The sequence below is a fragment of the Aquila chrysaetos genome, chromosome 8 (assembly GCF_900496995.4).
Source record: "Aquila chrysaetos chrysaetos chromosome 8, bAquChr1.4, whole genome shotgun sequence".
Taxonomy (NCBI): Eukaryota; Metazoa; Chordata; class Aves; order Accipitriformes; family Accipitridae; genus Aquila; species Aquila chrysaetos.
Genome location: NC_044011.1, coordinates 23,777,166 through 23,801,877, shown reverse-complemented (window position 1 = coordinate 23,801,877; position 24,712 = coordinate 23,777,166). Strand labels below are relative to the sequence as shown.

Here is a 24,712-nt window from a genome sequence, read left to right as displayed (position 1 = left end):
TTCCAGAAGGAGAGGGAGGCAGAGCTAAGCCTTAGGAGGTTTTGCCTCGCAGCAGCTGCCCATTTGGTCAGAAGAGGGACCAGACAAGAAACCATCATTTATGTGTTTCTGGATGAACCATAGTCTATACGGTCTCAAGTCTGGCATGGTTATTATAGGATACAGAAAAAGAAGAGTGGAGAGTAGCAGGGAAGAGTGGTGAAGGGGTAAAGATGATTACTTAGGAAGTTTGATTTCATTTGTGTTAAAGCTCTCAGTAACATTTTGGGGAAAAGGGAGAAGGGTTTCAGTACATGTAAATCAGGACTCTTACGTAATTGTGACTCCAGAGGCTAGGACGTTCTGGGGGAAAAAAAAAATCATTAAAAAATTGTGGGAGTGGACAGCAATGGACAGGACTGCACACCACTTGGGGTAAGAACTGTTTTTATTTTATGCTTATTAGCACAATGCAGACCCTCCTTACTCAGGGCTTTTACATGCAGCTGTAATTAGTAACAACATTTTGTATCATAAAAGTAATAGCAGTAGAAAGGAACAAGTAGCTCTTGCTCCACTCTTATTCTATGATTACCTAAAATCTTTGGAAACACAGGGGAGGGAGCAGGTTATGTAGCTGCATTTGCAGCTGAGGTTCTGGCAGGAAGCATTAATAGCACAGGGCTCAGTTATTCTGCTTGTGTTAGTGGTGTCCCCTGACAAAAATAGACAGACTCTGCTGTCTGCAGTTCACAAAGAGCAGCCGAGGGAAGCAAAACAGTCTTCGGAGGTGGTCGGCCAGGAGTGGCCCAGGGTGGCTAGAAGGTGAGGAAGCGCTGAGTAAAACCTTTGCAAAGCTGGCAGAAATGTCAAGGTGACGGACAGCGTCCCCTTTAGTGACGAAGACGTTTACCTTCAGCTGCTTCCTCTCTGCGAGCAGGGCTGCAGGCAGGGCTTGGCTTTCTCCTCCGGTGACGGTGGCTGCTTTTGCGTTTCCATTGGTCTGCCTGTGCCTGCGTCCCTTTCCTGTGGAAATAGAAGATATGGGCAGGAGAAAAGACATATTTGGTAACGTTTCTCTTCAAAGCGTCTTTTTCACAAGGCTGCCTCAGCTGCAAAATGTTAAGGAAAAAAAAGAGATCTTGGAACTAACTCCAGACAGACCCTAATGCCTACAAATTTCTCTAAGTAAGCCAAGTCCAGAAAGGCAAAACATGAAGAAGGCTCATTATTTGACTGCTAGGGACACTCAAATAACCAGACACGCCAGTACTTAAGATCTTCATATTTCAGACGGCTCGTCTTTCATATCCTCCCTCATCCTGCACTCCCACCCTGCTCACTTCTTATATTTCCCTTCATCCCCAGTAACTCCACTGCATTTAAAATTGTTTATAGAACATATAAAATACAAAAATAGCTTTAAAATACCTATGGGGAAACAGTCTGTTCATCTAACCATCTGTTTGGTGGAGCCATTCACAGCTCCCCTAATTGCTTCAGCTAGTTGCTTACACGATTGTTTTTTTTCCTCTCCAGAAAGTCCAAACAAGCTTGGTGGATCTCTTTCTATTTTGTTTTAATAATAACTGACTGAGGAGGTGCTATGGAGCTTAGGGCATTGGGTGAGTGTCTCTGATTCACGGTTCTACCAGAGCTGTGCTCAGGGCAGGAGGTGGAGTGACTGCACTCAGTTTCGAGGTTTCCTGGGCAATTACTTCTCCCCAGGATGTTTTAAAGCATCACAGGACCGCTAAATCGACAGCCACTATCCCTGGCCAAAAGGAGGGGCAATTCCTTCCATTCAGTACACATCCAAGGTACCCCTGGAGACCTGTGCAGAGCAAAAATATTACAAGTTGTAAATTAATCAATAAAACCATTGTTTTAACTGTTGCCAAAACAACTGACAAGTTCAACCAAAATACCTGACTAGTTTTAGCAGGACAAGGATTGTACTTCAGCTATTCCCAAAGGTACAGGAATAGAGGCAAAGGGAATACTCTCAATCTAAGCAAAGCAGTACTTTTTCAGTATTACCTATCACAATTTAGTTGGTCCTCATATGATTTATGAAAATAATCAACTGTAATTTCTCATTCTAAAGTGGATTTTATATTCTGAAATGGTCTATCAGTGGATATTTGAACATAATGGTCCTTTCCCTTATTTTTTTTTCTTCAAGACTAGATTGATTGCCTCTGAGATGCAAATTGAATACAGTAGTGAACAGAAACTGATATTTGCTTTTGATGTTGAATGCAGAATTACAAGGATTTTTTCCCACGGTTTCCTCAAATCTAGTTTTGTTGCTCATGGATTCTTATTAATATGTGTTGGTTATCATCCACAGTCTCTTCCAGCCTCTAGGAAGCTTGAATTTGTCCCCAAACCATAAACTACATTAAGTCTGATGAGTGACTCCAATACAACATAAAAACTTTAAGGGGTGGTTAGCATGCAGACACTTTGTATTTAATAACGTTGCTTATGATACTGAAATAATAGTTGTTTTCATAGCTTTTAATGCCAAAAATGGCTATTCAAACATCCAGTCTGACCTCCCATATAATCCTGGCCGTAGAATTGGATTGTTTGGCTAACAAGTGGTAGACTTTTACAGCACAACTGAGTAACTGTCTGCAGCTGCTAAGTTACATAAAACATAGTTTTTTTCTTTGCTCCTACAGTGGGCTGATGGAGAAACTGTAGTCTAGAAATTATTTTGTAAGAATACTGTTTATAGTATGAGTAGGACAGACAGAAATACGAGAAAAGCTCTGGGGCTGCCAAAAATCTCATTTTTTGGAAGAGCAGCCCTTGGGCTTTGAGAAAGTACTGTAGGAAAAATGTTATTTAAATGAGATAATTTCTGTCTCACTACAAAATAATTATTCCCTGACATAAAAAATCTTTTGCGGACCCCCTCCAGCCCTCCTTGCTAGGGACAGGCAGTGTGGCACTGCGTCTTCTTTCTGGGTCTGCAAATTCCTTTCTCCAACACAGATTCCAGAGTTTGGGAAGCAGCTGAAACTCTTAGGTTGTTCCAAAAAACTGGCAGTTTATGGCTGGTCTTAAATCCTACCTTATTTGTTACCCTTATTCATTTTACCTTATAGGACAAGCAAGGTGTATAGTTTCCTTTTGCATAGTGTATTTTTTCCTTTTGCTGTCCTGAAGTTGCAAAAGGACTTTTCAATCCATGCAGAAGGCTATCTATGACTATTACACTAAGGGATGCTAATGGCAGCTATGGGTTACACGGCAGTGGCTGTGACACATCCTCCTCCCTATTCACTGTACGGTTTGGCAAAGGATCTGTGGACTTACTGCTGTTGAAGTCAGAGACAAAATTCTCCTTTCTTTCTGAGGTAAGAAATCTGGACCAGCCCCGAATCCTATTCACAGCTAAATGTTCCCAAAACAATGATACTTTTATAAAAGGGAACTAGTTTAATGGGAATAAATGTTGATACCTCTCATTTTGTCGCTTCATGAATCATTGTGTTACACTTCTGTTCTCTTATTCTTTGCATCCCAGGGTCTCTCACACTTCATACTGTGTTTTTCAGACAATCCGACCCACTGAAGGAAGGGGGATCAGTCAGCATTTACAGGGGTGAAAAACACTTAGCATACATTAGTGGTGTGTACAGAAAGTAAACATCGGTGTGTATATAGGATGTGATCTGGCTCACATATATCCACATACTAACACCAGCTAAGGAAGAGGTCATGTGAAAAGAAAGGGTGAGGGACCAGCAGGACCTGGTCTTTTGGTGGCAGTTTAAGGTTATAGCAGCAAGTTGAGAGAAGTGATTATTTCCCTCTACACGGCACTTGTGAGGCTGCACCTGGAGTGTTGAATCCAGTTTGGGGCTCCCCAGTACAAGAAAGATATGAACATACTGGAGAGAATCCAGTGTAGGTTCACCAAGCTGATCAGGGGCCTGGACAACATGATGTGCAAAGAGGGGCTGAGGGAGATGCATTTGCTCAGCATAAAGGAGGAAGGCCTCAGGAGTGTCTGACTGATGTCTACAACTACTTAGAGGGTGTTTGGAGAGAAGATGGAGCCAAAGTCTCCCTGGAAGTGCACAGTGACAGAGTGAGAGGCAGCAGGCACAGGTTGAAACAAAATAATCAAATTTACAACACACATGGGATATTATAGCATGAAGAGTACTGATTCAATGAAATACCTCTTGGGGATGGGAAATGGTGATGTCTGGAGACATATCTTGAGCTCTCAGAAGACTTTGGGGCCTTTCAGTCTAGAGTCAGTTGAGATCAGATCTGGAGATATCTGAGGTCTGTCAGAGGACTGAGTCTCTGTACCAGCCTTAGGCCACTTCCAGAGCCTTCCCAGTTGGGTGAGAAGATGATAGGGTTGGCTGAGTTCAAGGTAACTACAGGGTCTGTAAGTGCTGCTCTGTGAAGGAAGAGTGAAAGGGTTTGAAGTTTGCCCATGTTCTGTCTGAGTGAAAGGAGCAAATGTGGGTTTTTTCCTGAACAGCATTAAAGGTGGTTGATACTTAAGGTGGGAGAGTGTGTTCTTCATATGATGCATATTGTGAAGTGATAGAAGATGGGTCCCAGCTCGTGTACTGCTTTCCTCACCCCCAGCCTTTCCCACGCAAATTGAGGAGAGTGTCCAGCGCCATGAGGTGTGCGGTAGGGCCATGCCTGCCGCAGCTGTGGAAGCTCCATAGGAGCGCAGCCCCTTCAGGGTGCTCCCACAAAGGGGCAGAGAGATGGCTGTTCACACGGCATGCCCATGCTCTGCTGTGCACTGCATTCATTTAGTGAAGTTCAGAAGACTCATCAGCTCAGATATCTCTTAAAAAGCATGAATGGTTAATTTACTTCTGCAAATCTGCTTCCATTAAATTTCAGTCTTGAAATTTCTTACCCAGAAGCCTATGAAATTTTAGACATACAGTTATATTTCTATGGTGTACAAATCAAGAGGGAGAGATGTAGTTCAGGGATTTCCTCAGGGAGAAGACGTATCTTTGAAGGAAATGCAGAGGAAATGCAAGCTTGATGAGCAAAGAGTTCAGTGATCGCCCTCTAGATCTAAGGATCATCAATAATTCAGGACAATCTTTCTTAAAATATTAGTGAATGTGAGATATGGGGTTTCTTTAAGAACAATCAGTGGATACCACAGCAGAGCAATCTATAGGACTGCATCCATCAAACTGATTAATGCTTACAAGCATTATTAAGGCACAACTTTTCAGAGGCCTCACGCCACATACATTTCCTGAGACTGTATCAGAAGTTGTGGGTGCTGGAAACAAGACCAGTATCTGTGCCCAAGTGAGTGCTCAATTCATGTTTCCATGCTAGGATAAGGATGGGAAGCATATTGTCCCCTACTGTAAGCCACATGCCCCCTATAGGGAGGAAATTGAGGCTTGCAATCCAGATGAGAGTCATTGGCCAGACCCAAAATCCAGTTGATGGGGGAGCGGGATGGTGGGGAGTTGTAGAGTAAACCTTCCCATCCGTCCACTTATATATATGGCTTACCCAATTTTATCTGTAGTAGATATTATTATACTATTATATTATATCTATGCTACTATTATGTAGACATAATTAGAGCTTGCCATCAAATGATGCATCCTATTGTGGACTTTCCAAGTCACTGGAAAATAGGTTAAATCATTGAATGATGACTGCTCTGTGTTTAAAAAATATTTCCAGTGACAAATATTCTTAAAAGTAATCCACTCGTGTCATAACATCTATCTGACTGATGCTATACCTGTGTGAGACAATAACACATGAGTCTGGGGGTCTACTTGAAGAGTGTAGATAGTATCCAGATAGTTAAAATAATCTGGGGACACTAGAGAGCTTCTGAAAACTGAATACAAGAGATTCTCTCATCTGGTATTTGTTTACTTGAATGAGGAAGTTTTCAAAGCTTTATACATTTATTCCACAGTTTGGCAGCAGTGGGCACAAAAACTGGAATGAACTGACCTTTCCGACTTCTGTCAGACAAAGACAACCTCTGTGCCTCCCCTGCTGTCTCCTTGCCTCTGGCCCCCACTCCCTAGAGAAACACAGGACTGCTTCTCTTCATTTTTCCTTCCATTTTTTCATCTTCCTTTAGTTTGTTTCCTTTACCACTCTGCACCTGTTTTTAAAATGCAAGTTACTAGTGAAGTTATTCCTTGCTCCTGGGAGAGACAGATGGACTCTGGGAACCAGAGCCATAGCATCTTCCTTCTGCAGGGTGACAGAAATAGCTCCCATGAAATACGCTGTTTAACTAAACACAGATGGTCTCTTCATGATGGGACATGATGACTTAAGAAGATGGGCAATACCACACACACACATAAAGCAAGTAAATCCGAGAATGACAATTCTCCTGTAGGCTGTAATTACATGGAAGACAGTCTTTCTGTGAAAGCAAGCTGTGCAGGCAGCAGTCTCGAGGATGCAGTGTAACTGTGAATTATGATCTTTGCAAACTTCCATTAAGTAAATTTAGGAAAAGCCACAGAACTTCTTGCAGACCTTGATCTGATCCTTTGGCTTCCTAAAGGTGGGCATACTTCTGTCTGAACTCCATCATCGCATGTAGCTGTGAAATTGAAGCTGGGCTCATAATCTAGCATCCTAATTGTCAATAATACCATGAAGGAATCTCATGTACCTCTGGTGTGTTGTCTGCTAAAGGAGAGCATGTGGCATTTCAGCAGGGGTGTACATAGCCTGTCTTCTACTAGACACAGTGTCACACCTCTGCAAATATGTATTGCAAATCCAAATATACACAGCAATGAAGAGACATTGTTAGCTCCCTGTTTAAAGTGATGAGCAGTATACTTGGAACTAGCTGGGCATTATTTCTGTCTCATTTTGTAGCATTCGTAGTTGCTAGGACAGTCATAACTTGCTCAGCGGCCAAATCAACTGGTTTTGTTATAAAAATATGTGACTAGTTTTCATGAAATTTTTATCAAACTTAATGAAGTGTCCTTCTGTGTTTGTATAGCTTTAACATATAATGATGTTTGGAGTTTTTAGCTCTCATGCACTGTCCTGTCAGCAAAAGTTGAAGTTGCTGGGAAGGCTATTCAGATCTTACCAGATGTTACCAACAAGCCAAATACTGCAGCATCAGTTCATGGTTAATTAGCTACTAGCCTTAAGAAAGGTATTGGGCAACAGGGAACACAGTAGGCTGAAAAGACTTTTTAATTGGTTTGCTGTCTGTCTGATTATTATCTGCAAAAAACACATGGGGGGGGGGGGGAAGTAACAGCATCATTGTATGTACAGAAGCAGTTTATAGATAGCAAAGGCAGCTTGAAGAATTTGAGCTCCCAGGCCCATTTTGTTACACTGGCTCAACTGTTACACTCCACAATACGAATTTTTGAACCAGCAGAAAATCTCTCTATGCATGTAGTTTTTGCTTCAGAGACTGGAAACCTATCACAAAGTTTTGGTTTAAAAATTGTTGACACAGAAGGATGCTGCCACATGCTATAGAGTATTGTTAGAAATTCAATTGTCTGCACAGTTTTAAAATATTGCAAGAGCACGTGATCATGGTAGTAAAATGCAAAACTTGATTTTTCCTTTTGGATGTAATCTAAATTCAATCAGTCTGTTTTCCCATGTTGCTTGTGATCACTCAGTAAGGAAAATAATATCTAAATTTATATTTACAGCAGGCAAACAGGGATCACACTTTGGATTTTTCTCAGACTGAATATTCACAGATTCACAGATTGTAAAATATGTGTATCCTTAGCCAGGCTGGTTCATCTATCTATGTCTCTTTTTTTGTGAATTAAAAAGGCTTCAGATACCCACAAACATGCTATGAAAGGCAATGTAAGTTTATAAAGTGTGTTGGGATTCTCAGAAGAAAGGCATTATAAAACCACAAAGTATTCTTTCATAGTACAATTTATTGATGTGGTTTCTTTTCCACCTGCCAGATTCAAATGCTATGGCATGCAATAATTCCAATTTAAATGAATAAAATGACTTCTACTTTATTGTATTATAAAATGTATTGTATTACTACAAAAATCTCAAACGTGATACAGCTCTCTCAAGTGTAATCTAACAAGCACAGCTAGCTGAGAAAGCTGTTGCTCTGGTGTCTCCAGAAAAGCCTCTTTTATCAAGCGGGGGCAAATCTGATGATATTTTCAGTACAAATTATATCTGACACAGGGCACACACATTCTGAGGTAAAGGTCATTCTGTGGTGTAGTACATGAGCCTTTAATATACACCTCTTGAACTTGTGGATAAATGTTTCTTTCACAATGAGATAATCCTATTAAGCCATCCTGAGCATGGAAAGAGAGTCTTAAGTATCCTAATAAGATATCAGCAAAATGATTGCACAATGTTATATCCTTGCTGTTTATATAAATAGAATATGGTTCTCAGGTCCAAAACCTCAGCATTAATTCAGTCAGAGCATGGAATTGTGGCCTTTGAGTGGCGATTAGAATATTAATAAACTTGGCTGCATTTATTACACATGGAAAACAGATGGAAATGAAGGTGCCAAGACAGTTGCTTACACTCCTACTTACAGCTTTTCTGCAATACACTATAATTTGTCAGTGTTTGAACTTTTGACCTTCGGTCATCCTGAAAAGATAGCAATAGGCTTTGGAACAAGCTGATGCAAAGAGGCAGAAGGAGACAGGTATGGAGGGAAAATCGCAGAGCAGATGGCTATGCGGCCTCGGAGCGTTCCAGCTGTGAGAACTCTTGACTCAGCAAGTGATGCGGAAATAGCAGGGGTAGCAGCTTCTGCAAGCAAAAGAGCCAAGGAAGCAGCAGATAAAATTTCCTGGGAACAGGACCTGTTTGCCCAAACACTTACCAATGATGTACATCATGGGGGTTTTGTCTACATAATAACTAACATGCTACCTTTTCCAAGTGCTTTAGTACTGTCTTTTCTTAGGATTTGTCATCTCAGTTGTTGTTTTAAGACTAAATGGCCAACAGGTTGATAAAGCCAGGCTGCAGCAAGGACTGACTCTATGAGAACCAGTGGTGGCAGCTTCAGATGCTGAAACTTGAATTCAAAGTGCGTTTTAGATATTGAGCTTTGCATTATATTGAATCAGCCAGTTCAGTTATGAGGAACAACTAAAAATAGCTGAGTCCCATGCAGACTTCAGGGTAAGCATAAGCAGCTCAAAGCAATACATCACTGCTCTGAGTAGCACAGATGAGCTGCCACTATGCAACCTTTAATGTGGAGTTTGGCAAATGCTGCCATGAGAATTTTCTGATTTTGCTGAGACTAACATATGTGTGCCAGGGCTCAACAACCTGGCCATCCTGTCTACTGTGTGGGACAGCAAATGAGATAGAGAGATTTATTCTAAGGCCAAGGGAAGCAGTGAAGCAATGTGTCAATTTGTTTCCCATCAGGCCCTATAGATGTGCTGTAGGGGATAGGCTGCCGTTGTTCAGGGAGGCTGGAGATGACATATACAGTCCTTATGAGAGGAGAACAGAAGAGGATGGCTAAACGCATTTATCTAGGGTAATTCATAAAGTTGGAGTTTTCTGATGTAGTCGGCAGCATCTTATATGTAATCTGTCCTGTGAACTCCGTCCTTCTAGGACTTGAAAAGCAGAAGGAAGCAACAATATATTGATGGCATATCTCCTCAAATTGTTCTACAGTGGAGCACACAGGAATCCTGGACTTTAAACAAAATCCTTTACTGGGAGGAGCCATGCATGTTGAATACAGTGTCCCTATGGAGTGGCCAGCTGGTGCAGCTGTGCTATTGCCCAAAAGCCAGGTAAAGGCATGGTCTACTCTATGACTAGCGAGGAAGAGGAAGGGAGGGTTCATAGTTGGCCAGACATGGGGCTTCATTTCATTGCATGTAACATGGCCCAGACCAGTCAATCCAGCTCATGGACAAAATCAGAAAATGGTGCATGAGCATATTTTCACTACTACTGTGATTAGTTCTTCTTACAACTAAACTGCAAAAATTCCATTATAACAATGGGACTGTGAAAGAAAAGGAGTTTTGCTACTTGCACTCTGATACATTTTTAATTCTTGGTATCAGGAAATTACAGACAGGAGCAATGGAACAAAGCCACGTGGCTTTTCACAACACTGGCAGATAAGTTCCCAGAAGACAGGCTTTAATGTGTATCTGCAATATAATGTAAGGTATGGGATGGCATTTCCACTATTTGGGAGTGACATCCCTGACTAGCCCAACTTACCTCTCCCTTCACATCGTTCTGGAAAACCTAACATATGCTTAAGAAAGATGAAAATGTTTGAAAGTACTTAATTGCTGAATCCAACATACACTGTGGTTCCCACAGCCACCTTCGCCTCAGACTAAATCACACGGATCAATGTTTGTATTCTTTGTCAAAATTACCTAATGCATCATTCCAGCCTTTGACTGAACACAATGTCTTGTTACTCACGCGTGTTATCTTCAGGAAACAGTTGACATCTTTAAGTTCCTTCTGCAAGGTGCCAAATTAGCTGGTCTGAGGATGCAAATCCACAACTGACCCACAGAAAAGACACAGTCTTCATCTTGGCAGTCAATACTTCCCATATTGCCTTCAGATGTATGCCATTCCTGGAAAGAGCGATTCCATAAATAACTCTAGCACATGTTTAAATCCCTAGCACATGTTTAAATGCATCCCTTTTGAGGAAAGTACATGCTTAAAATTAAGCATGTGGCCTAAGTAACTTGATGAATAGCGATGCTTTCCTCAACTGGGGACAGTAGGAAGGAGAGTCTGAGATATCCATGCCCCAATGCCAGCTGAGACACTTTCAGTGATGCGGGTACCACTTGGTGCTGTACCAAAGCCAACAAGCTGTCTCCTGTAAATCACTAAGCAACTGTCAATTAGTGATGTATGCTAGTTGTTTGAAATATGCCTTACATTTACTTTCCTAACTGAAATTTTGCTTTTGGGTTAGGTTCTTTTTTCTTGTTTTTTCTTTATAGTACAGGGTTGGTCAAAAGCGGGTGGAATGAAAGAAAGTCCTAGCTCTTTGCAAGAGCCTCAATAAGGTTATAGAAGTTGCAGGGGAAGTTTTAGTTTGCTTTTTGTTTAATGTTGTTTTCCTAAATGTTTCTGAGACTCAGGAAAATGAACCTCAATCGTTTAATGAGCGTGGGCTTCCTGAGGTTTCCCCCTTCCCTGCATCTGAAATACCTTTGCCTACCTCTAGTCAAAAGGGGAACTGTTTTGCTTTTTGTGGTTTCACCATCATTTCAGGATTTTATTCATTGACTGATGTTTATAGTGTCTCACCAAAGATCAAAAGGAATCTTTTCCTTCTGTCTGTCTTTTCTGTTTTTGTTTTTAGAAACACAAGATAGGAAATTATCTTAGCACAAAAATGGCTTCTTAAATTAATCAAACTATTATGATGACCCTACTTGTTTGTTCATTAAAAAATGAAGCAGAACGATCAGTCTCTGCCAAATAAAACACTCTCAGCTATTTCAATTACTGTTTTAATTGGCTGGGCCTGCCTGTCAGATTATCCTCTAATCTGTACAAGAATGTTGTTTGGAAAAGATGAGGCATGCCTGACTTGGAGGCCACATTCATCACTCCAGCACATTCTGGTCCAAATATTGTTCCATTAGCACAGTGGAGCCACATGACACTGAAGGTGTCCTGGGTCTGCTTCCTTCTAGAGATCCCATGCAAGACACATTGCCCACATCATTCTGTGGAAATGTCTGAAAACACTGATGTGAGAGAAAGAAGTGAAAGTGAAAGCTCTAAAGCTCCACCAACGGGTGCATTTGGATGTGTTTACATATCATCAGAGCTGCCATTAGGCTGAGTTTAATAACTGTTACAAGAAAAAATGTGGAAAATCAGTCTTGGGACCTGTCAACTCTCACAGAGAGGCCTCTCCATAATTTTGACTTAAGATCTACCGTTTGAGTGAGCAAATCTGTGTCTTCTATGGATGTCAATATTCTCTGAGAACAACTTGTAACTATGCTGTGCTGTCCTAAGATGTAACATTCATATCTGCATTAGACTGCTTGGCTTTTCAACCCAGGAGGCCTCGCTTCCTTACTGTATGCCCAGTGTAACCATTTAAGCTTGAGGAAACAACTGAGGTTAAAAAAAAAAAAAAAAAGCCCAGACCATACAATTGCATTTTAGGCAAACAGAATTGTTTCAAAGTGGGGCTCAGAAATAGGGATCTTGAAATATATGGGTTTAATTGCAACAGACTTCACTTCTGGCACAGACTTCCTGCAAGTTCAGTGTGATTTTTTGTTGGTTGGTTTGTGGTTTTTTTTTTCCTTTGTATATTTGCTGCTTTCTTAGATGACTACAGCTGTTTTCCCTTTGTACACCAGAGCTGTCCTTCTCACAGCTGCCTGCTCACATGAGCTGCTAATCGCTCCTTAGGCAAAGCCAAACTGGAAAAGGCAGGAAGGAGATCACATACAAGCCTTGAAGGAGTCAAGGGAAGACCTGCTTTTAAAAAGTGCTTTGATACAACTATGGAAAGGGACGTATCAGAGAGAAACTGGTCTGAGGTTTAGTGCTGCACAGAACTAATGCACATTTGGGAAGAAGGGTAATTGTTTTCCATACTTATTGCATCCTTCTTTTCCGTTTTATGTATGAACAGGTACACATCATGTTTACAACTATGTCATCATGTGCAAGTTCAGAATCAAGCTATGGTGACAACGATGGCATGTTTTATCATAGGAATGCAACATATTTAACCTAGGAGTACTTAGCAGAGGGGTAGGTAAGAACCACTGAAAGAGATGAATCGGCCCTTCATGCAAACACATAAGCTGTGTTTAACCAACAGCAGATGGGCTTGTGTCTGTTCCTCTTCCTGACTATACACACCCACATAAACTCTACATGGACTGTTGTGTGGCTCTTCGTCATGTCAGTTATGAGATTAACATGACAATCCTATATAGCACATTAATGTTCCTATGGAACTGTATCCATTTCTAATCAGATGGTCATTAAAAACTGGGGTTTGGAAGCAAAGGGAAAGATCACACCACGTACTTGTCCTGCTTCTTGCATCCTTCCCCTAAATTACTGCCTTCTACTGGAGACGATACTGGTCTTCAAGTCTTTGCTCTGACACAACATGTGTATCTGCTTTAGAGTTTGACTGAACCAGGACTGTACTTTTGAAGTAACTGTGACAGTCCTACTTGCTTCTTGTGCTTTGGTTTGCATCATGGAGCTGGTTTAGGATTAATGAACTTGATTACTCCCATAGCTGGACAATGGGACCACAGCTGACACCCTCCAGCTCAAGTCAGACCTTTATTTCCCAGCACCAGGCAAGGGGTAGTCTGAAGTCTGAAAAACCGTGAAATGTGTATAATTTTGGGTGTCAGGTCTTCAGCACCAATTAGTTAGCTCTACAAATTCTCCCCTGTTGGTCTGCACATGTTAATGCAGATACATACATGGATTACAGCCCCCATACAATCAAGTCATCTGCATGGGATAATATGAAGCAGAGCAATGGCAAAATGCAGCTTATAGAGTATCAAGCAGAATGAACTGAGGGTCTAGCATGCTTTTTTCTTCTTCTGCCTTTTGGGACAGTGAAATTCAAGAATCAGTGAGCAGCTCATAATGCACTGGCAGCACATAAAACAAATAGAGTTGCTATTTTTGCAATAAGCAATTAGTGCCAGCTCACAGATCAGGGAAATGATGGTGCTAAAGCAGAACTGGTAACACACCAATAAATTGAGCTATCAAAAGGCCAAAGTCTCATGTTCAACTTTGATGATTTACAGATTTAATTGCTAAATTACAGCATGAAGATATACTTACAACTCAGTAAAGTATGGAAAGGCAGCTTTATTTTTCTATAGGTTATACAACTTGGACAAACTAAATCTGAAACCTCTTTGAGGAGGCCTGCTTTTAAAACAAGTTTTCACCTGGCTGGTTAAACTTTTATGACAGGACCTGTGTTTTAAGACTTTCATTTTTTCTTCAGTATTTATGTAATGCAGAAAACCAGGAGAACCTTTCAGAGGGAAACACACTACATGCCCTACAGCCTTGTTTTTCAAGAGTCCTATGGTTAAACTGCATAGCACTTTTTCATATCTGTGCAACAGGCACAATCCTAATGAGGATGAACATGGAGGCAAAGCAACAGCTCAAAGATAAATGCAGCTTATAGCACTTAATGATCTTTCAGTGTTTAGTATTGCTCAGAATTTAAAGTCATTGAGCATTTTTAAATAGTAAACGAAATCCCTTTATCTGATTCTTAAGATGGAAAGTAGAAGGTAGATAACAGCTAATGCTGCCTAAACAGTGATTCTGGTATTTATACAACTCTGTTTATGTTGATTTATGTTGATATTTGACATCAACAGCAGGTAGTGAAGCAAATATACATGGGACAATCATGATCTGCAACTTTATTTGGTGATTGTCTTGAGTAATTTTTTGAAGACCATATTTTATCTGTCTGGGGTTATCATACAACTGTGCACCAATAGCCATCACAGTTGGATAGGAGGGACATTCACATCAAATCACAAGCAGTATCAGAACCCATACTGGGCATCTGGGACATGCCAGAGCTTTTTTCTTTTTCAGAGGAGAAACTTCTTGCAGAAGATTGTTAAGTTTGTGCCTTAATTTTTGGGGCAGGGTGGGGTGGATATTTTATTTCATAATCTTTTAGTCTGGTTTCTTGCCTGAGGCACTAAGGTTTTGGAGATTGTTGTGTGTATCTCTGTCTGTCAGACATTTCAGTCCAATTACATTTGAACCCATCAGCCAATTTCAACCAAGTTCAGCAGACCTGAAAAGAGGTACGATACAAAGGTAGGAGAGAGATGAGTGCTCACCAGAGGAAGGCTGCGGTGAGCTAAACACCAGATAAGCCACACAAAAGGGAGATCTGATGAAAGCCCTGCTTCTGGCAGAAGCATCAGTAAGGTTTGTACCTTATTTCGTATCAGAAACCTCACTTCTCAGTCAAGGTTTCTCTTCTGTGTGGGACTAGGACTGCAGAAAAGTGGATGCTGAAGCTTTAATAATATGAATCACATATTCAGTCCAGAATGACTTCCATTATTGGAGAAGCAGCAATATCTCTTACTGACTTTGTTTTGTTATCCTTGGATAGAAAAGGTATACTTGAAAAGTATCATGAAACTTAGGCTGCATTTAATTTCAAGAAAGATTAGGTCCAAATTGAGTTGTGGCTTTTTCCTCTCAGGAAATGGGGATTTAAGAAAAAAACAAAACAAACCCAATGAATTATTACAAATAAAAGTGCAGTGAGCTACCAACCATCCCCTGACACCCCTTGTTGTTACCTCTGCCACTGAGAGCAGATTTGATCACACAACGCTTTCTCAGCTGAGCAGCCCAGGGAATGGCACTAGCAGATATTCTACAGCAAAGTCAATCAATCAGAGCCTGAAATTGTTGCAGTTTCACCTTTTGACCTGTTCAATCCAACAATAAAAAACCTATTTCTTTCATGAATCTTTGCAACACATTTTTTAAAGCCGGTTCAAAGGGTTTTTTTCCCTCCAAAACAAAGAAGCATTATGAAGTCAACAAAACTGTTTCCACATCAAGGACAGATTCCCTTGGCATAGAGTCAGCTCCAAAGAAAGACACTAACCACTGAAACCTAGCTGCCAAAGAGTTTCATATATTGTTTGTATTTTCACATGTGCACTTATTACCAGAACTTTGCTGAACAAAAAAAAAGACAATGTACCTGACCTGAACCTTCGACAATCTTTATTTACAAATATATATTATGTGAAAGATAATAATAATAATAATAAAGGGAAATGTGGGAGGAAGAAAAGAAATTATGAAGATGGGTTTGCAATTGCTATATATTGATTCCATTGTTACCGGTATCGTTATTGCAATTGCTGTTGTAGTAAACTCTTCTTAAAAAAGTGACACAATAAGATAATTTCATGAGGAATTTTACTTAAAAGTGAGCTATTAAATTAAACACAAAACTAAAGGAGATGCTTTCAAAACATAAGCAGGACAGAGCTATGTAAAATGTTGAATTTCAAGAGAAGATATTTGTACCCTGTGCAAAGATGGACAAAATAATTTATGTGCAGCTGACTGTTTACTTATAGTCAGAGTCTGAGGAGAGAAGTCAAAAGAAGAATCAAAGATTGTGTGTTTGGATGACAAGCAGAATGGTGTTCTTGGCAGCCATAGAAAATGGGAGTGGAAAGGGTTTTGGAGGTAAGATAAAAAGGATTGGTTTTAGTTAGACTACGCCTGAGCTGACCTTGAGCCATTCAGGATGCAAAGTCTGAAAAAAAAAAAAAAAAAAAAAAAAAAAGAAGTGCCAAACTGAAAGAAGCTAGAGAAGGAAAAAGAGAGACATTTTCTGAAGCAGACTTGTCGGCTCAGAGTTAAGAGGTAAATCTGTACAAATGGTGACATACAAATGGTGAATGATGGAGAAGAAGTGGTGATTAACAAAAGCCTTGGAAACAGGATGAGCATTCACAGCTGACAATTACATACGACAGGCAGGCATTCCACTGAGGTACACAAATACCATATGACTGCAGGAAACCATTTAATTTAAGAAGTAGTTGAATTTAGGACCTCGTCTATCAAGTGATGTGATGAAGATTAACCCAGTTCAGAGCAAATGTAGAATAGTTTCTAATAATAACTAATTTGAGAAAATGCTGATTCAATCACTACTATTCCTCAAAGAGAAGGGGAATTGAATGTACTCCTTGTTAAGAATATTAAAGATTCAGGGTTAATAGTTATTAATTTCAGAGGAATATTTAGTAGCTTACCTTTAAAACATATTTTTAGATTATCAGATGAAAGATACTAAAGTAATGAAAAACTCTATTAGTTGTTTGTGTAATTATTTTAAATAAAACAATAATTGTCTTCAGAAAGATAAATAAAAACATGATTAACTTTAAGCATACCTTAAAATTTCATTTGATTGAAGTACCTGCTTAAAGTTGATCATTCTGGGCTATACTCAAACAGCCTGAATTCTCCTTAAATCTCCATGTCTAGGAGAAATAAGCATGCTTTAAAGAATCATTCAAAGAGCTTAAACTACTTGTTAAGCAAAGTAATAATTAGAATCAGCTGATAGGAAAAAACAGGCACAGATACTTAGCTAAAATACAGCATGTATTTATATGCTGTCTTGAAGAGAAACTGGCTTATGTGTTCATCTAAGTGCTTTCCTGAATCTAAACCTATGGTCATAATTAGATATGAAATTGGTGATGGATATGCACCATATTGCATCAATCACACTCTCCCCAAGTATTACTTTAATTAGCAAATAGTCCTGTTTGACCTAACTGGGCCCACTCTGGTTGCATTTTTAAAGCAGCAGATGAGAAAAGCATTTAGGCAATGGCCAGTTTACTAGCACATTGTTTATTGTCCATATTACATGTGCTTTTGAGGGAATATATTAATTTTAATTTTTTTTTTTTTTTTTTTTTAACTAGAGTTGAATATTTTAACACTATTTATAAAGCCGCACATTTTAGCATGCAAAGCAGTCAGGAACATTCCATAGGCATCTGCTGGGACATGGGCTACTGCTCTGCCAACTTTCTGTGGGCAATATTTTTTTTACTGCAATGAAGAGAATTCCTTTGAAAAGAACAGGCAAATATATGTGTGTAGTTTACATACTTTTGTGGTTCACATATTTTGTGGCTAAAAATATCCAGAGTCCATATCCCACCTTCAGATTCAGACTTGGAAGCAGATCCAGCTGCAGAGTACAGCTCTTGTGTGTGGCTCATCTTTTCTTGTGTGTGAAAATAATTTATAAAAAAAAAACCAAACCAGAAACCTTAAACCTTGGAATCTGACTTGGCATGACTATTCCTTTCATAATTTCATTTCAGAAGATGATTGGCCCAACTGTCTCTATATAAGGATAAACATGCAAAGCTTGGACAGCAGCTGAAAAACTAAAATCTGAAGACTTCCTAAAATGTGATATTTGGACTGACCAAGCTGAAGGAAAATATATCACTTGGCTTTAAAGACTGCAACATCACAGCAACAGACTCTCCTAAATTTCTGGCAGGTTCACTTGCTTGTTCATACTGTCACAATTACTTTCTCAATATAAAGCAAAGAAAACTACTTTTACTACTGAACTTAACTAGGATGTTTATTATGCTCTTACAGTACTTCTACAAATGGAAATGAGCTACATAGAAAGCAAGACCCCAGTTCTTTTTCTCTCTCTAGACAAGACGGGGAGAATGGGAACTACTGTTACAAATTGAGAAGTTAAAGACTGTAATTTTCAACTGACAATACTATATTATTCCTTGCCAGTTTAAGGTCTATACTTACGAAGACACACTCACCATTTAAGGTGGGAATGTTTATTCTGACCAGTTCTTTTTAAAAACAGTTAATTGATCTCTAAAATGATACTCCAAAGGAAACCGAGGAATACATGTTTTATCTGGACATTTGTGCAATGATGTGAACATAGGGACTTTTTTTTTTCCCCTGAATCATGTGACTGCTCATTATTGTGTAGGCTGAAACACATACAGCTAAGCAGGAATTCAGACTTTTTTTTTTCTTTTTTTTTGTCTAGGGCAAATAGTTATCCTGCTTTCTCTGACATGTCCCCTCTTTTAACCCAGCCCAAAATGTAATTCAGTTGGAAAAAAGGGATGTGGTCATTTTTTCAGAGGGTCTAGGGGGTGTCCTGCTGCCAGACCAGACAACGGCAGCAGCTCTCGACGGGTTGCTGTGTGTCCAGAGGTCTTGGACCAGTGGCCAGAGTGCTGGTGTGAGCTGCCTCTACAGACACCCTGGGCTCACTGCACATACTCGCAGGAGTCAATCTTTGCATCTAGTCTGATGCACCCAAAAACGTTTCTGATGGCATGTGTTAGCCATCTGTGCAGTGCATGCATACATATATTCCAGTCCAGGATTTCCCAGATGGAAACATGGGAGCACTTTCTGTGCCCACACTGAAGTAGTCATTGTTAGGAGTGACTTGAGTCCATGTTTGCCCACGTTGCGTCATGCCTCAGTACACAGACACGGAACCAAATCAGCTTTCATTAGCATGGCTGCATGTGCTCATGCAAACACAGCAAAACATTGCATAACTTAATACTGCAAAAACTTCATATCTTCCTCACAGAAACTTACTGTCACCTAACAAATGCATTGGCTCTGAGAAAAGGGTAAAAAACCCCCAGCTTTGTTAAACCAGAAATGTAATTTAAGTTGTCCTTGGTTTAATTTTTGTATTGTTCACTCTCAAGAAGTACTTGTTTGACCTGAGGTTCAGTTTCCAGGGTGCAACTCACATCTGTTGATTTCATCATGGGAAATAAGTTTCCCTTCCATTGACAGATAAGTAACATTAGGAGATTGCTGTTTCACTGGCCACAGTCGCCACCAACGAATTCCAACCAAACTTTCTTCTTCTCTTTGAGATATCTCATACCCTATTCCTTTGCCATCATTCAACTCTAGTTGGGAAAAATGTGTTCATATTTCCCCTGAAAAATGGTCTCTGATGGCTTAGGAAGTGGATCAGGATTATGTGTTTCACATCCACAGGCTACAGGGAGGTCCCAGATTCATTCCTGAAATGCAAAAATTTATGTAGCCACCAAGATGCTAAAAGTACGGTAATGTTGTTTCCAGCCTTAACCAGGAGGAACTGAGTTAAGATGGAAGAGTAGTTCTGATGAGAAAATTGTTAGAGAAAGGCTTTGCTGTTTGAATAAAGGCATGAGGTATTCTAAGCTATGTGCCTTGCATTAAACAATGCAGACTGTACAAACACTCATGCAGTGCTGAGGTTAAAAAAACCCACAACACCACAGAAGCACAGGAAGATAAATCACCTGGTGCAGCCCATGCCTCAAGGGAGGATCAGGTATGCCTAGGTCCCACCTTGCAAATGTTTGAGTGTTATGTTCTCTAAGACCTCCACTAATGGAGATTCCTCAAACTTCCCAGATAATGTGTCTCAGTCCCTCATTACCCTTACTGTAAGAATATTCAGTGTATCTCTAATATGGAGTCCCTTGCTGTATTTGAAGTCCCAGATTTTTTTCAGCCTAGCAATGGCATGGAGAACTGAATATCCCCTTCCTTTCTGCAGGCACTTGTGATTTGTTTGAAGATTTTTTCACGTCTCCTCTGTCTTCTCTTCTGCAAGCTACATGACTATGAATTTCCATTCTTTCCACCTTTGGCATTTTTTAAAGACCCTGAATTACTCTCGGTATGGACTTTCCTCAGCTGGTGCATGTGTTAAAGAGTAGGTCAGACTTCCTGAGCAAGGTAGCACCACAGGTTTATTGATTATACGCCACCAGCTAAATGTCCTGCCTCTATTCTTACCAGCCTCCTTGCTTGCACTAATTCAGAAAGTTATTATTGATACCTTCTGACTTCCATTAGTTAGACTAGGTCAGATTTCTTCATGGGAATCTGGGGAGTATCAAGGCATAGAGCCTTTCTCACATGAATTTACAAGGAGAATAGTCTTTCTTTACGAACATCCACATGCTTCAGCAGCACCTTCAGTGTGAAGGAGGTCCCTTTCTGCTTCCCAGCTAGATTTTCACACTTCTCTGGTCAAAGAAGTAAGTCACTTGTCATGGAAATCGGAAATAAAGAGGAGGAAGCACAAGGATATATTTCTGATCACCGATTTGATTCTGGTTGACATTTGTTAGCAAGACGATTCCTTTCTCTGATAACTATATGAAGTGGACCATGGAAAACTTGAAGGAAGCCACTTAGGTAGATTCTGAGAGCCCTTGACTATGAACTCCAATGCTGACCTCATTCGGGGCTTCAGATTCCTTATATGTATACCATCCATTATCTTCCCTAAGGTTTATTTTATCTTAAAGAGGTTGGATCTTTCAAAAAGCGAAATCAGTTATTTTGATAGGAACACCTTTGGGAAGAGTTAGACCCAGAGCTAACACATCACAGGGGCAGCCAAAGACCTGGTTACTATCATGGATCCATGACAGGAGTTTTGGAAATGCTTCAGAAATGCATCATTTTGTTTTGAAGCTGTATGCAAGCACTGAAGAAAACGTTCAAAGAATAATATGAAATTTTTCCTTTGGGTTCTAGTACAACAGTTCCAGACTTTTTAGCACTTGGACATTGCCATTTGCAGAAATCATCAGTGCTGTGCTCACAGTAACCCTTAGCCCTAATGCCCGCCTTCTATATGACAGAGCATTAGCCCAGGAACTGTCTTACGTCTTCTACTTCTCCATTTTTAGTATGCCTTTATTAATACTTATCTACCTGCACAAGAGATGCTGATCTGTGAGACTGAGCTCACTGTTCTATTACACTGAAATTATTAATACTATTGAGGAAGAGGTGCTCCAACTTATTTTTTATTAGTTCTAACAGGTATCTTTATTTTTCCTTTAAATCCTCACTGTGAATTACTTGATAAAATTTCCTGGGCAAAGCCACAGAAAAATTTTACAACTGTGGCCATTGCATTTCTCTAGCCAAATCTGCATCGAGCGTCACTTGATGCCTTTCAAAAAGTATAAAGGAGTCTGATAGACAGTCAAACACAATTAAGCAGATTTTAAACAGAACTAAAATTAATACATAGGATTTAGGCCAAACTAACAGGGGATGGGAAAGGGACTTCCACAGACAGTGAGGAGCAGACTTATCTTCAGCATGAAAGGATATTTGTACCCTGTACACCCTGGAAGTGGAGGTAATTGAAATACAGCCACTGCAGTTTCAGAGCTCAGCTCTGCAGCTACACCTCAGCACCAGTCTAATACTGTACTGCAGAAATGAGGTGCTTTTAGACTGAAGCTGATGCATGTCTGGCCATAACAAATCCTCAGCAGAGTGTGCAAAACCAGCTTAGACATACCCAGTGTCATAAATGCAATGAGCCCTGTTTTCAGTATCGATTCATCTTGGTCCCTTCTGTTTCAGTTTCAACTCTCCTTCTCCAGCACATATATATCTGGTTTATATTGAAGCCATTTACTTTGCTGTTTCTAAGACCTATTGCCAACAGCAGTGCTGTAAAATAAAGGAGTCTTCAAGCAGCATTTTTCTAAGGGTTGATTGCTGGCATTTTCAGTATGTGTTTGCAGGTGTGTGTTTGGCATGCTGGAAGCCTGAGCATGCCACTCCTCCAAGCACCTTGAAGTGCACCAGGACTAGCAGAGCAGCATCTGCACTTAAATAGCAAAATACTGTTCAGTGAAGAATTGCCTCGGAGTGAATCCCAGGTAGTGCCATTCGTGCATGCCTATAAACTTTGCTGCCAGAGGAGGCTATTGGTTCAGTCACATTGTGGCAGCATTTAAACCGCGATAGGGTAATTTCATCAGAGCAAAAGGTGATTGCTGCAAAAGATCAGGTGCTTCCTAATTCCAGCTATAAGACTCATTATATCCACAGAATCCAGAATTCCAGAACAGAAAAGGTGCTCCAAAGCCTTGGCAAACCTTCCAAAACTCTGCCTGTGTTCTTCATTGCTTGGAATAATCAGAATCAGTGCAGCTACTACATAAATCCAATAAGCTCTGTATGTAAATCAGTTCAGTCACACAAAGGACATTAAATAAAAAATATCTAACAAAGGATCTTCACAGTTTATCGTTTGCCAGGCTTTAAAGTTATGACAGTGAAGTTTCTTGTTTTCTCTTGGTTGGTCCTGTAGATTATTACCCAATGAGAACTGCACCCCATTCAGGAATGCTTGCCTGGAAATCTCAGACAATAAAATGTCATATTTCTCGCCTGAGCTATAACAGAAATGAACACTTCAGCAGAGGGTCAAGGGAATGACATGCCATTACTGCAAAAAATTTCTCCTATGGCTACTCTTTATTCTCCCAGTGGGATTCTTCCCAGGATAATGATGGAAAGCTGTTTGCACATGAACTGCTTCCCTTTTAGATCTAGCAGGCTGACAGGAATCATTCCTGTTCTAAAGACCCCAAAGTCAAGTGAGCTGAACTCTTTTGGAGTGGGGCTCCAGTGCTCAGAGCTTTTCTATTGAAAAACAGTTCTTTATAGGGTGAAAGAATGGAATTTTCATAAAATCTGTTCATCTTAGGTATAGCAAAACTGCACTTGAAAGCAATTCACAGACATGGGAAAGAAAATGCAGGCACAAGGTGCTCTGTTTTTAAAGGACTGTGAATGAGCAGCTTAATAATATTGGTATAATACTGGACAGAAAATGGATGCTTACAGTACGCAGATCAGAAATAGCTGTACCACTTCCATAAAGCAGTATGTGGACAGCCTAGCAACAGTCACATGCATTACATGTAGCACCTGTAATGCAAGTTTGGCCTATATAAGTTTGAAATTCAGGCTTGGAGAAACAATCATTTTTTATAATGGATTTGTTGACAAACAAAAGAAGGGAGATACCGTTTTGTCCCAGAGGTACGCTGAAGAGAGGAGTGGCTCACTGACTCCTCAGTGGCTTCTCCCATCCAGAAGCATGCAGGAGGAAATGTTGGGAATCGCAGAGGAAGACATTACGTAGCCCTGTTTTTCTTACAGAAAGCCTTTGCTACTGAGCTCTGGAGGGGGAGGGTGGAAGGAGGAAGGCTTCCTAACCCTCTCGCTGTGCACCAAATCCTTGTCAGGGGGATCTGCATGAAAGACAGAAAAGTCCACCCCATCAGTAAGAAGCGCAGGCACTGCAGTTCGGGGCAGCCTCCCCCCTACTCCAGGTGTCTTGTAGTCCAACACCTGCGGGACCAAGCAGCTATTAGACATACCAGCTGCAAGGGGGGCTGCTGCTGTGCCAGTTCCTACTCATCCTGCTCTTTCCTGTACACATACCTCTCGAAGGCCTCAAAACCATCTCTCTCGCTTCTCCACTCTACTGTCACAGCAGTTCCACCTTCATCCATCCTGGCTGCATCACTTCACCTACCAAACACACTCCACCCTCCTTACATCAGGCTGTTAACACCCGTACTCCCTGTGCTGATGTGTCTCTCATCTCCCTGCCTGAACAAGAAGGGCCAGACCCGAGAGGTCCCTGCAGCAGGCTCTGGGGAGCTGGCTGGCTACGGGTGATCAGCAATGGATTTCAAAGTGAAAAAATAGAGAAAGAAGCTCAGTGATCTCAAATACAGTAAAACATTGATAGTTTTCTTCAGTGACAAAAGCTGTATCCCCGCACAGAGAACTGCATTTCTTGTTATTTCTAATCTTTTATATCTCATTATTTCACTGTTATCCAATGAATCTCTGATTATTTTAATCGAGAAGAAGAATGCATCAGCCCTCTTCTTTAAAATATACCTCTCAGTACAGTGCAAAACACAGAAATTGCCAATATATCGTTATTACCTACAGACACCCTGAGCTCTGATCCCCACTAAAACCAACTTTGAGAACAGCCGCACCTCGGCTTCGGCCCTAAGCGGAAAGGAGGGCTTTGGGAGGGGCGGGGGGCTGCGCTGCGCCCGACGGGCAGCGTTTCCCACAATGGACAATTGTCTTCCAGGTGTATTCATTTGTCTCCACCGAACAACATTCCCCAGCGCACAAAAGCCTTCAGTGTGGGGACAGCTAAGCATAACAAATGACATACCAGACTTTCCCGAGGTCTTTGATGATTATAAGAGGTCTCTGT

General features: G+C 40.6%; 1 long non-coding RNA gene across 1 annotated transcript; it reads right to left on the bottom strand.

Moving 5' to 3' along the window:
- Positions 1–520: 520 nt before the first annotated feature.
- On the bottom strand, positions 521–24,473 carry LOC115344909. Its single transcript, XR_003924677.2, has 3 exons — positions 24,431–24,473; positions 10,459–10,619; positions 521–1,005 (listed from the first exon to the last, which is right to left on the bottom strand). It is a non-coding gene; the product is annotated as an uncharacterized LOC115344909 (long non-coding RNA).
- Positions 24,474–24,712: the final 239 nt, after the last annotated feature.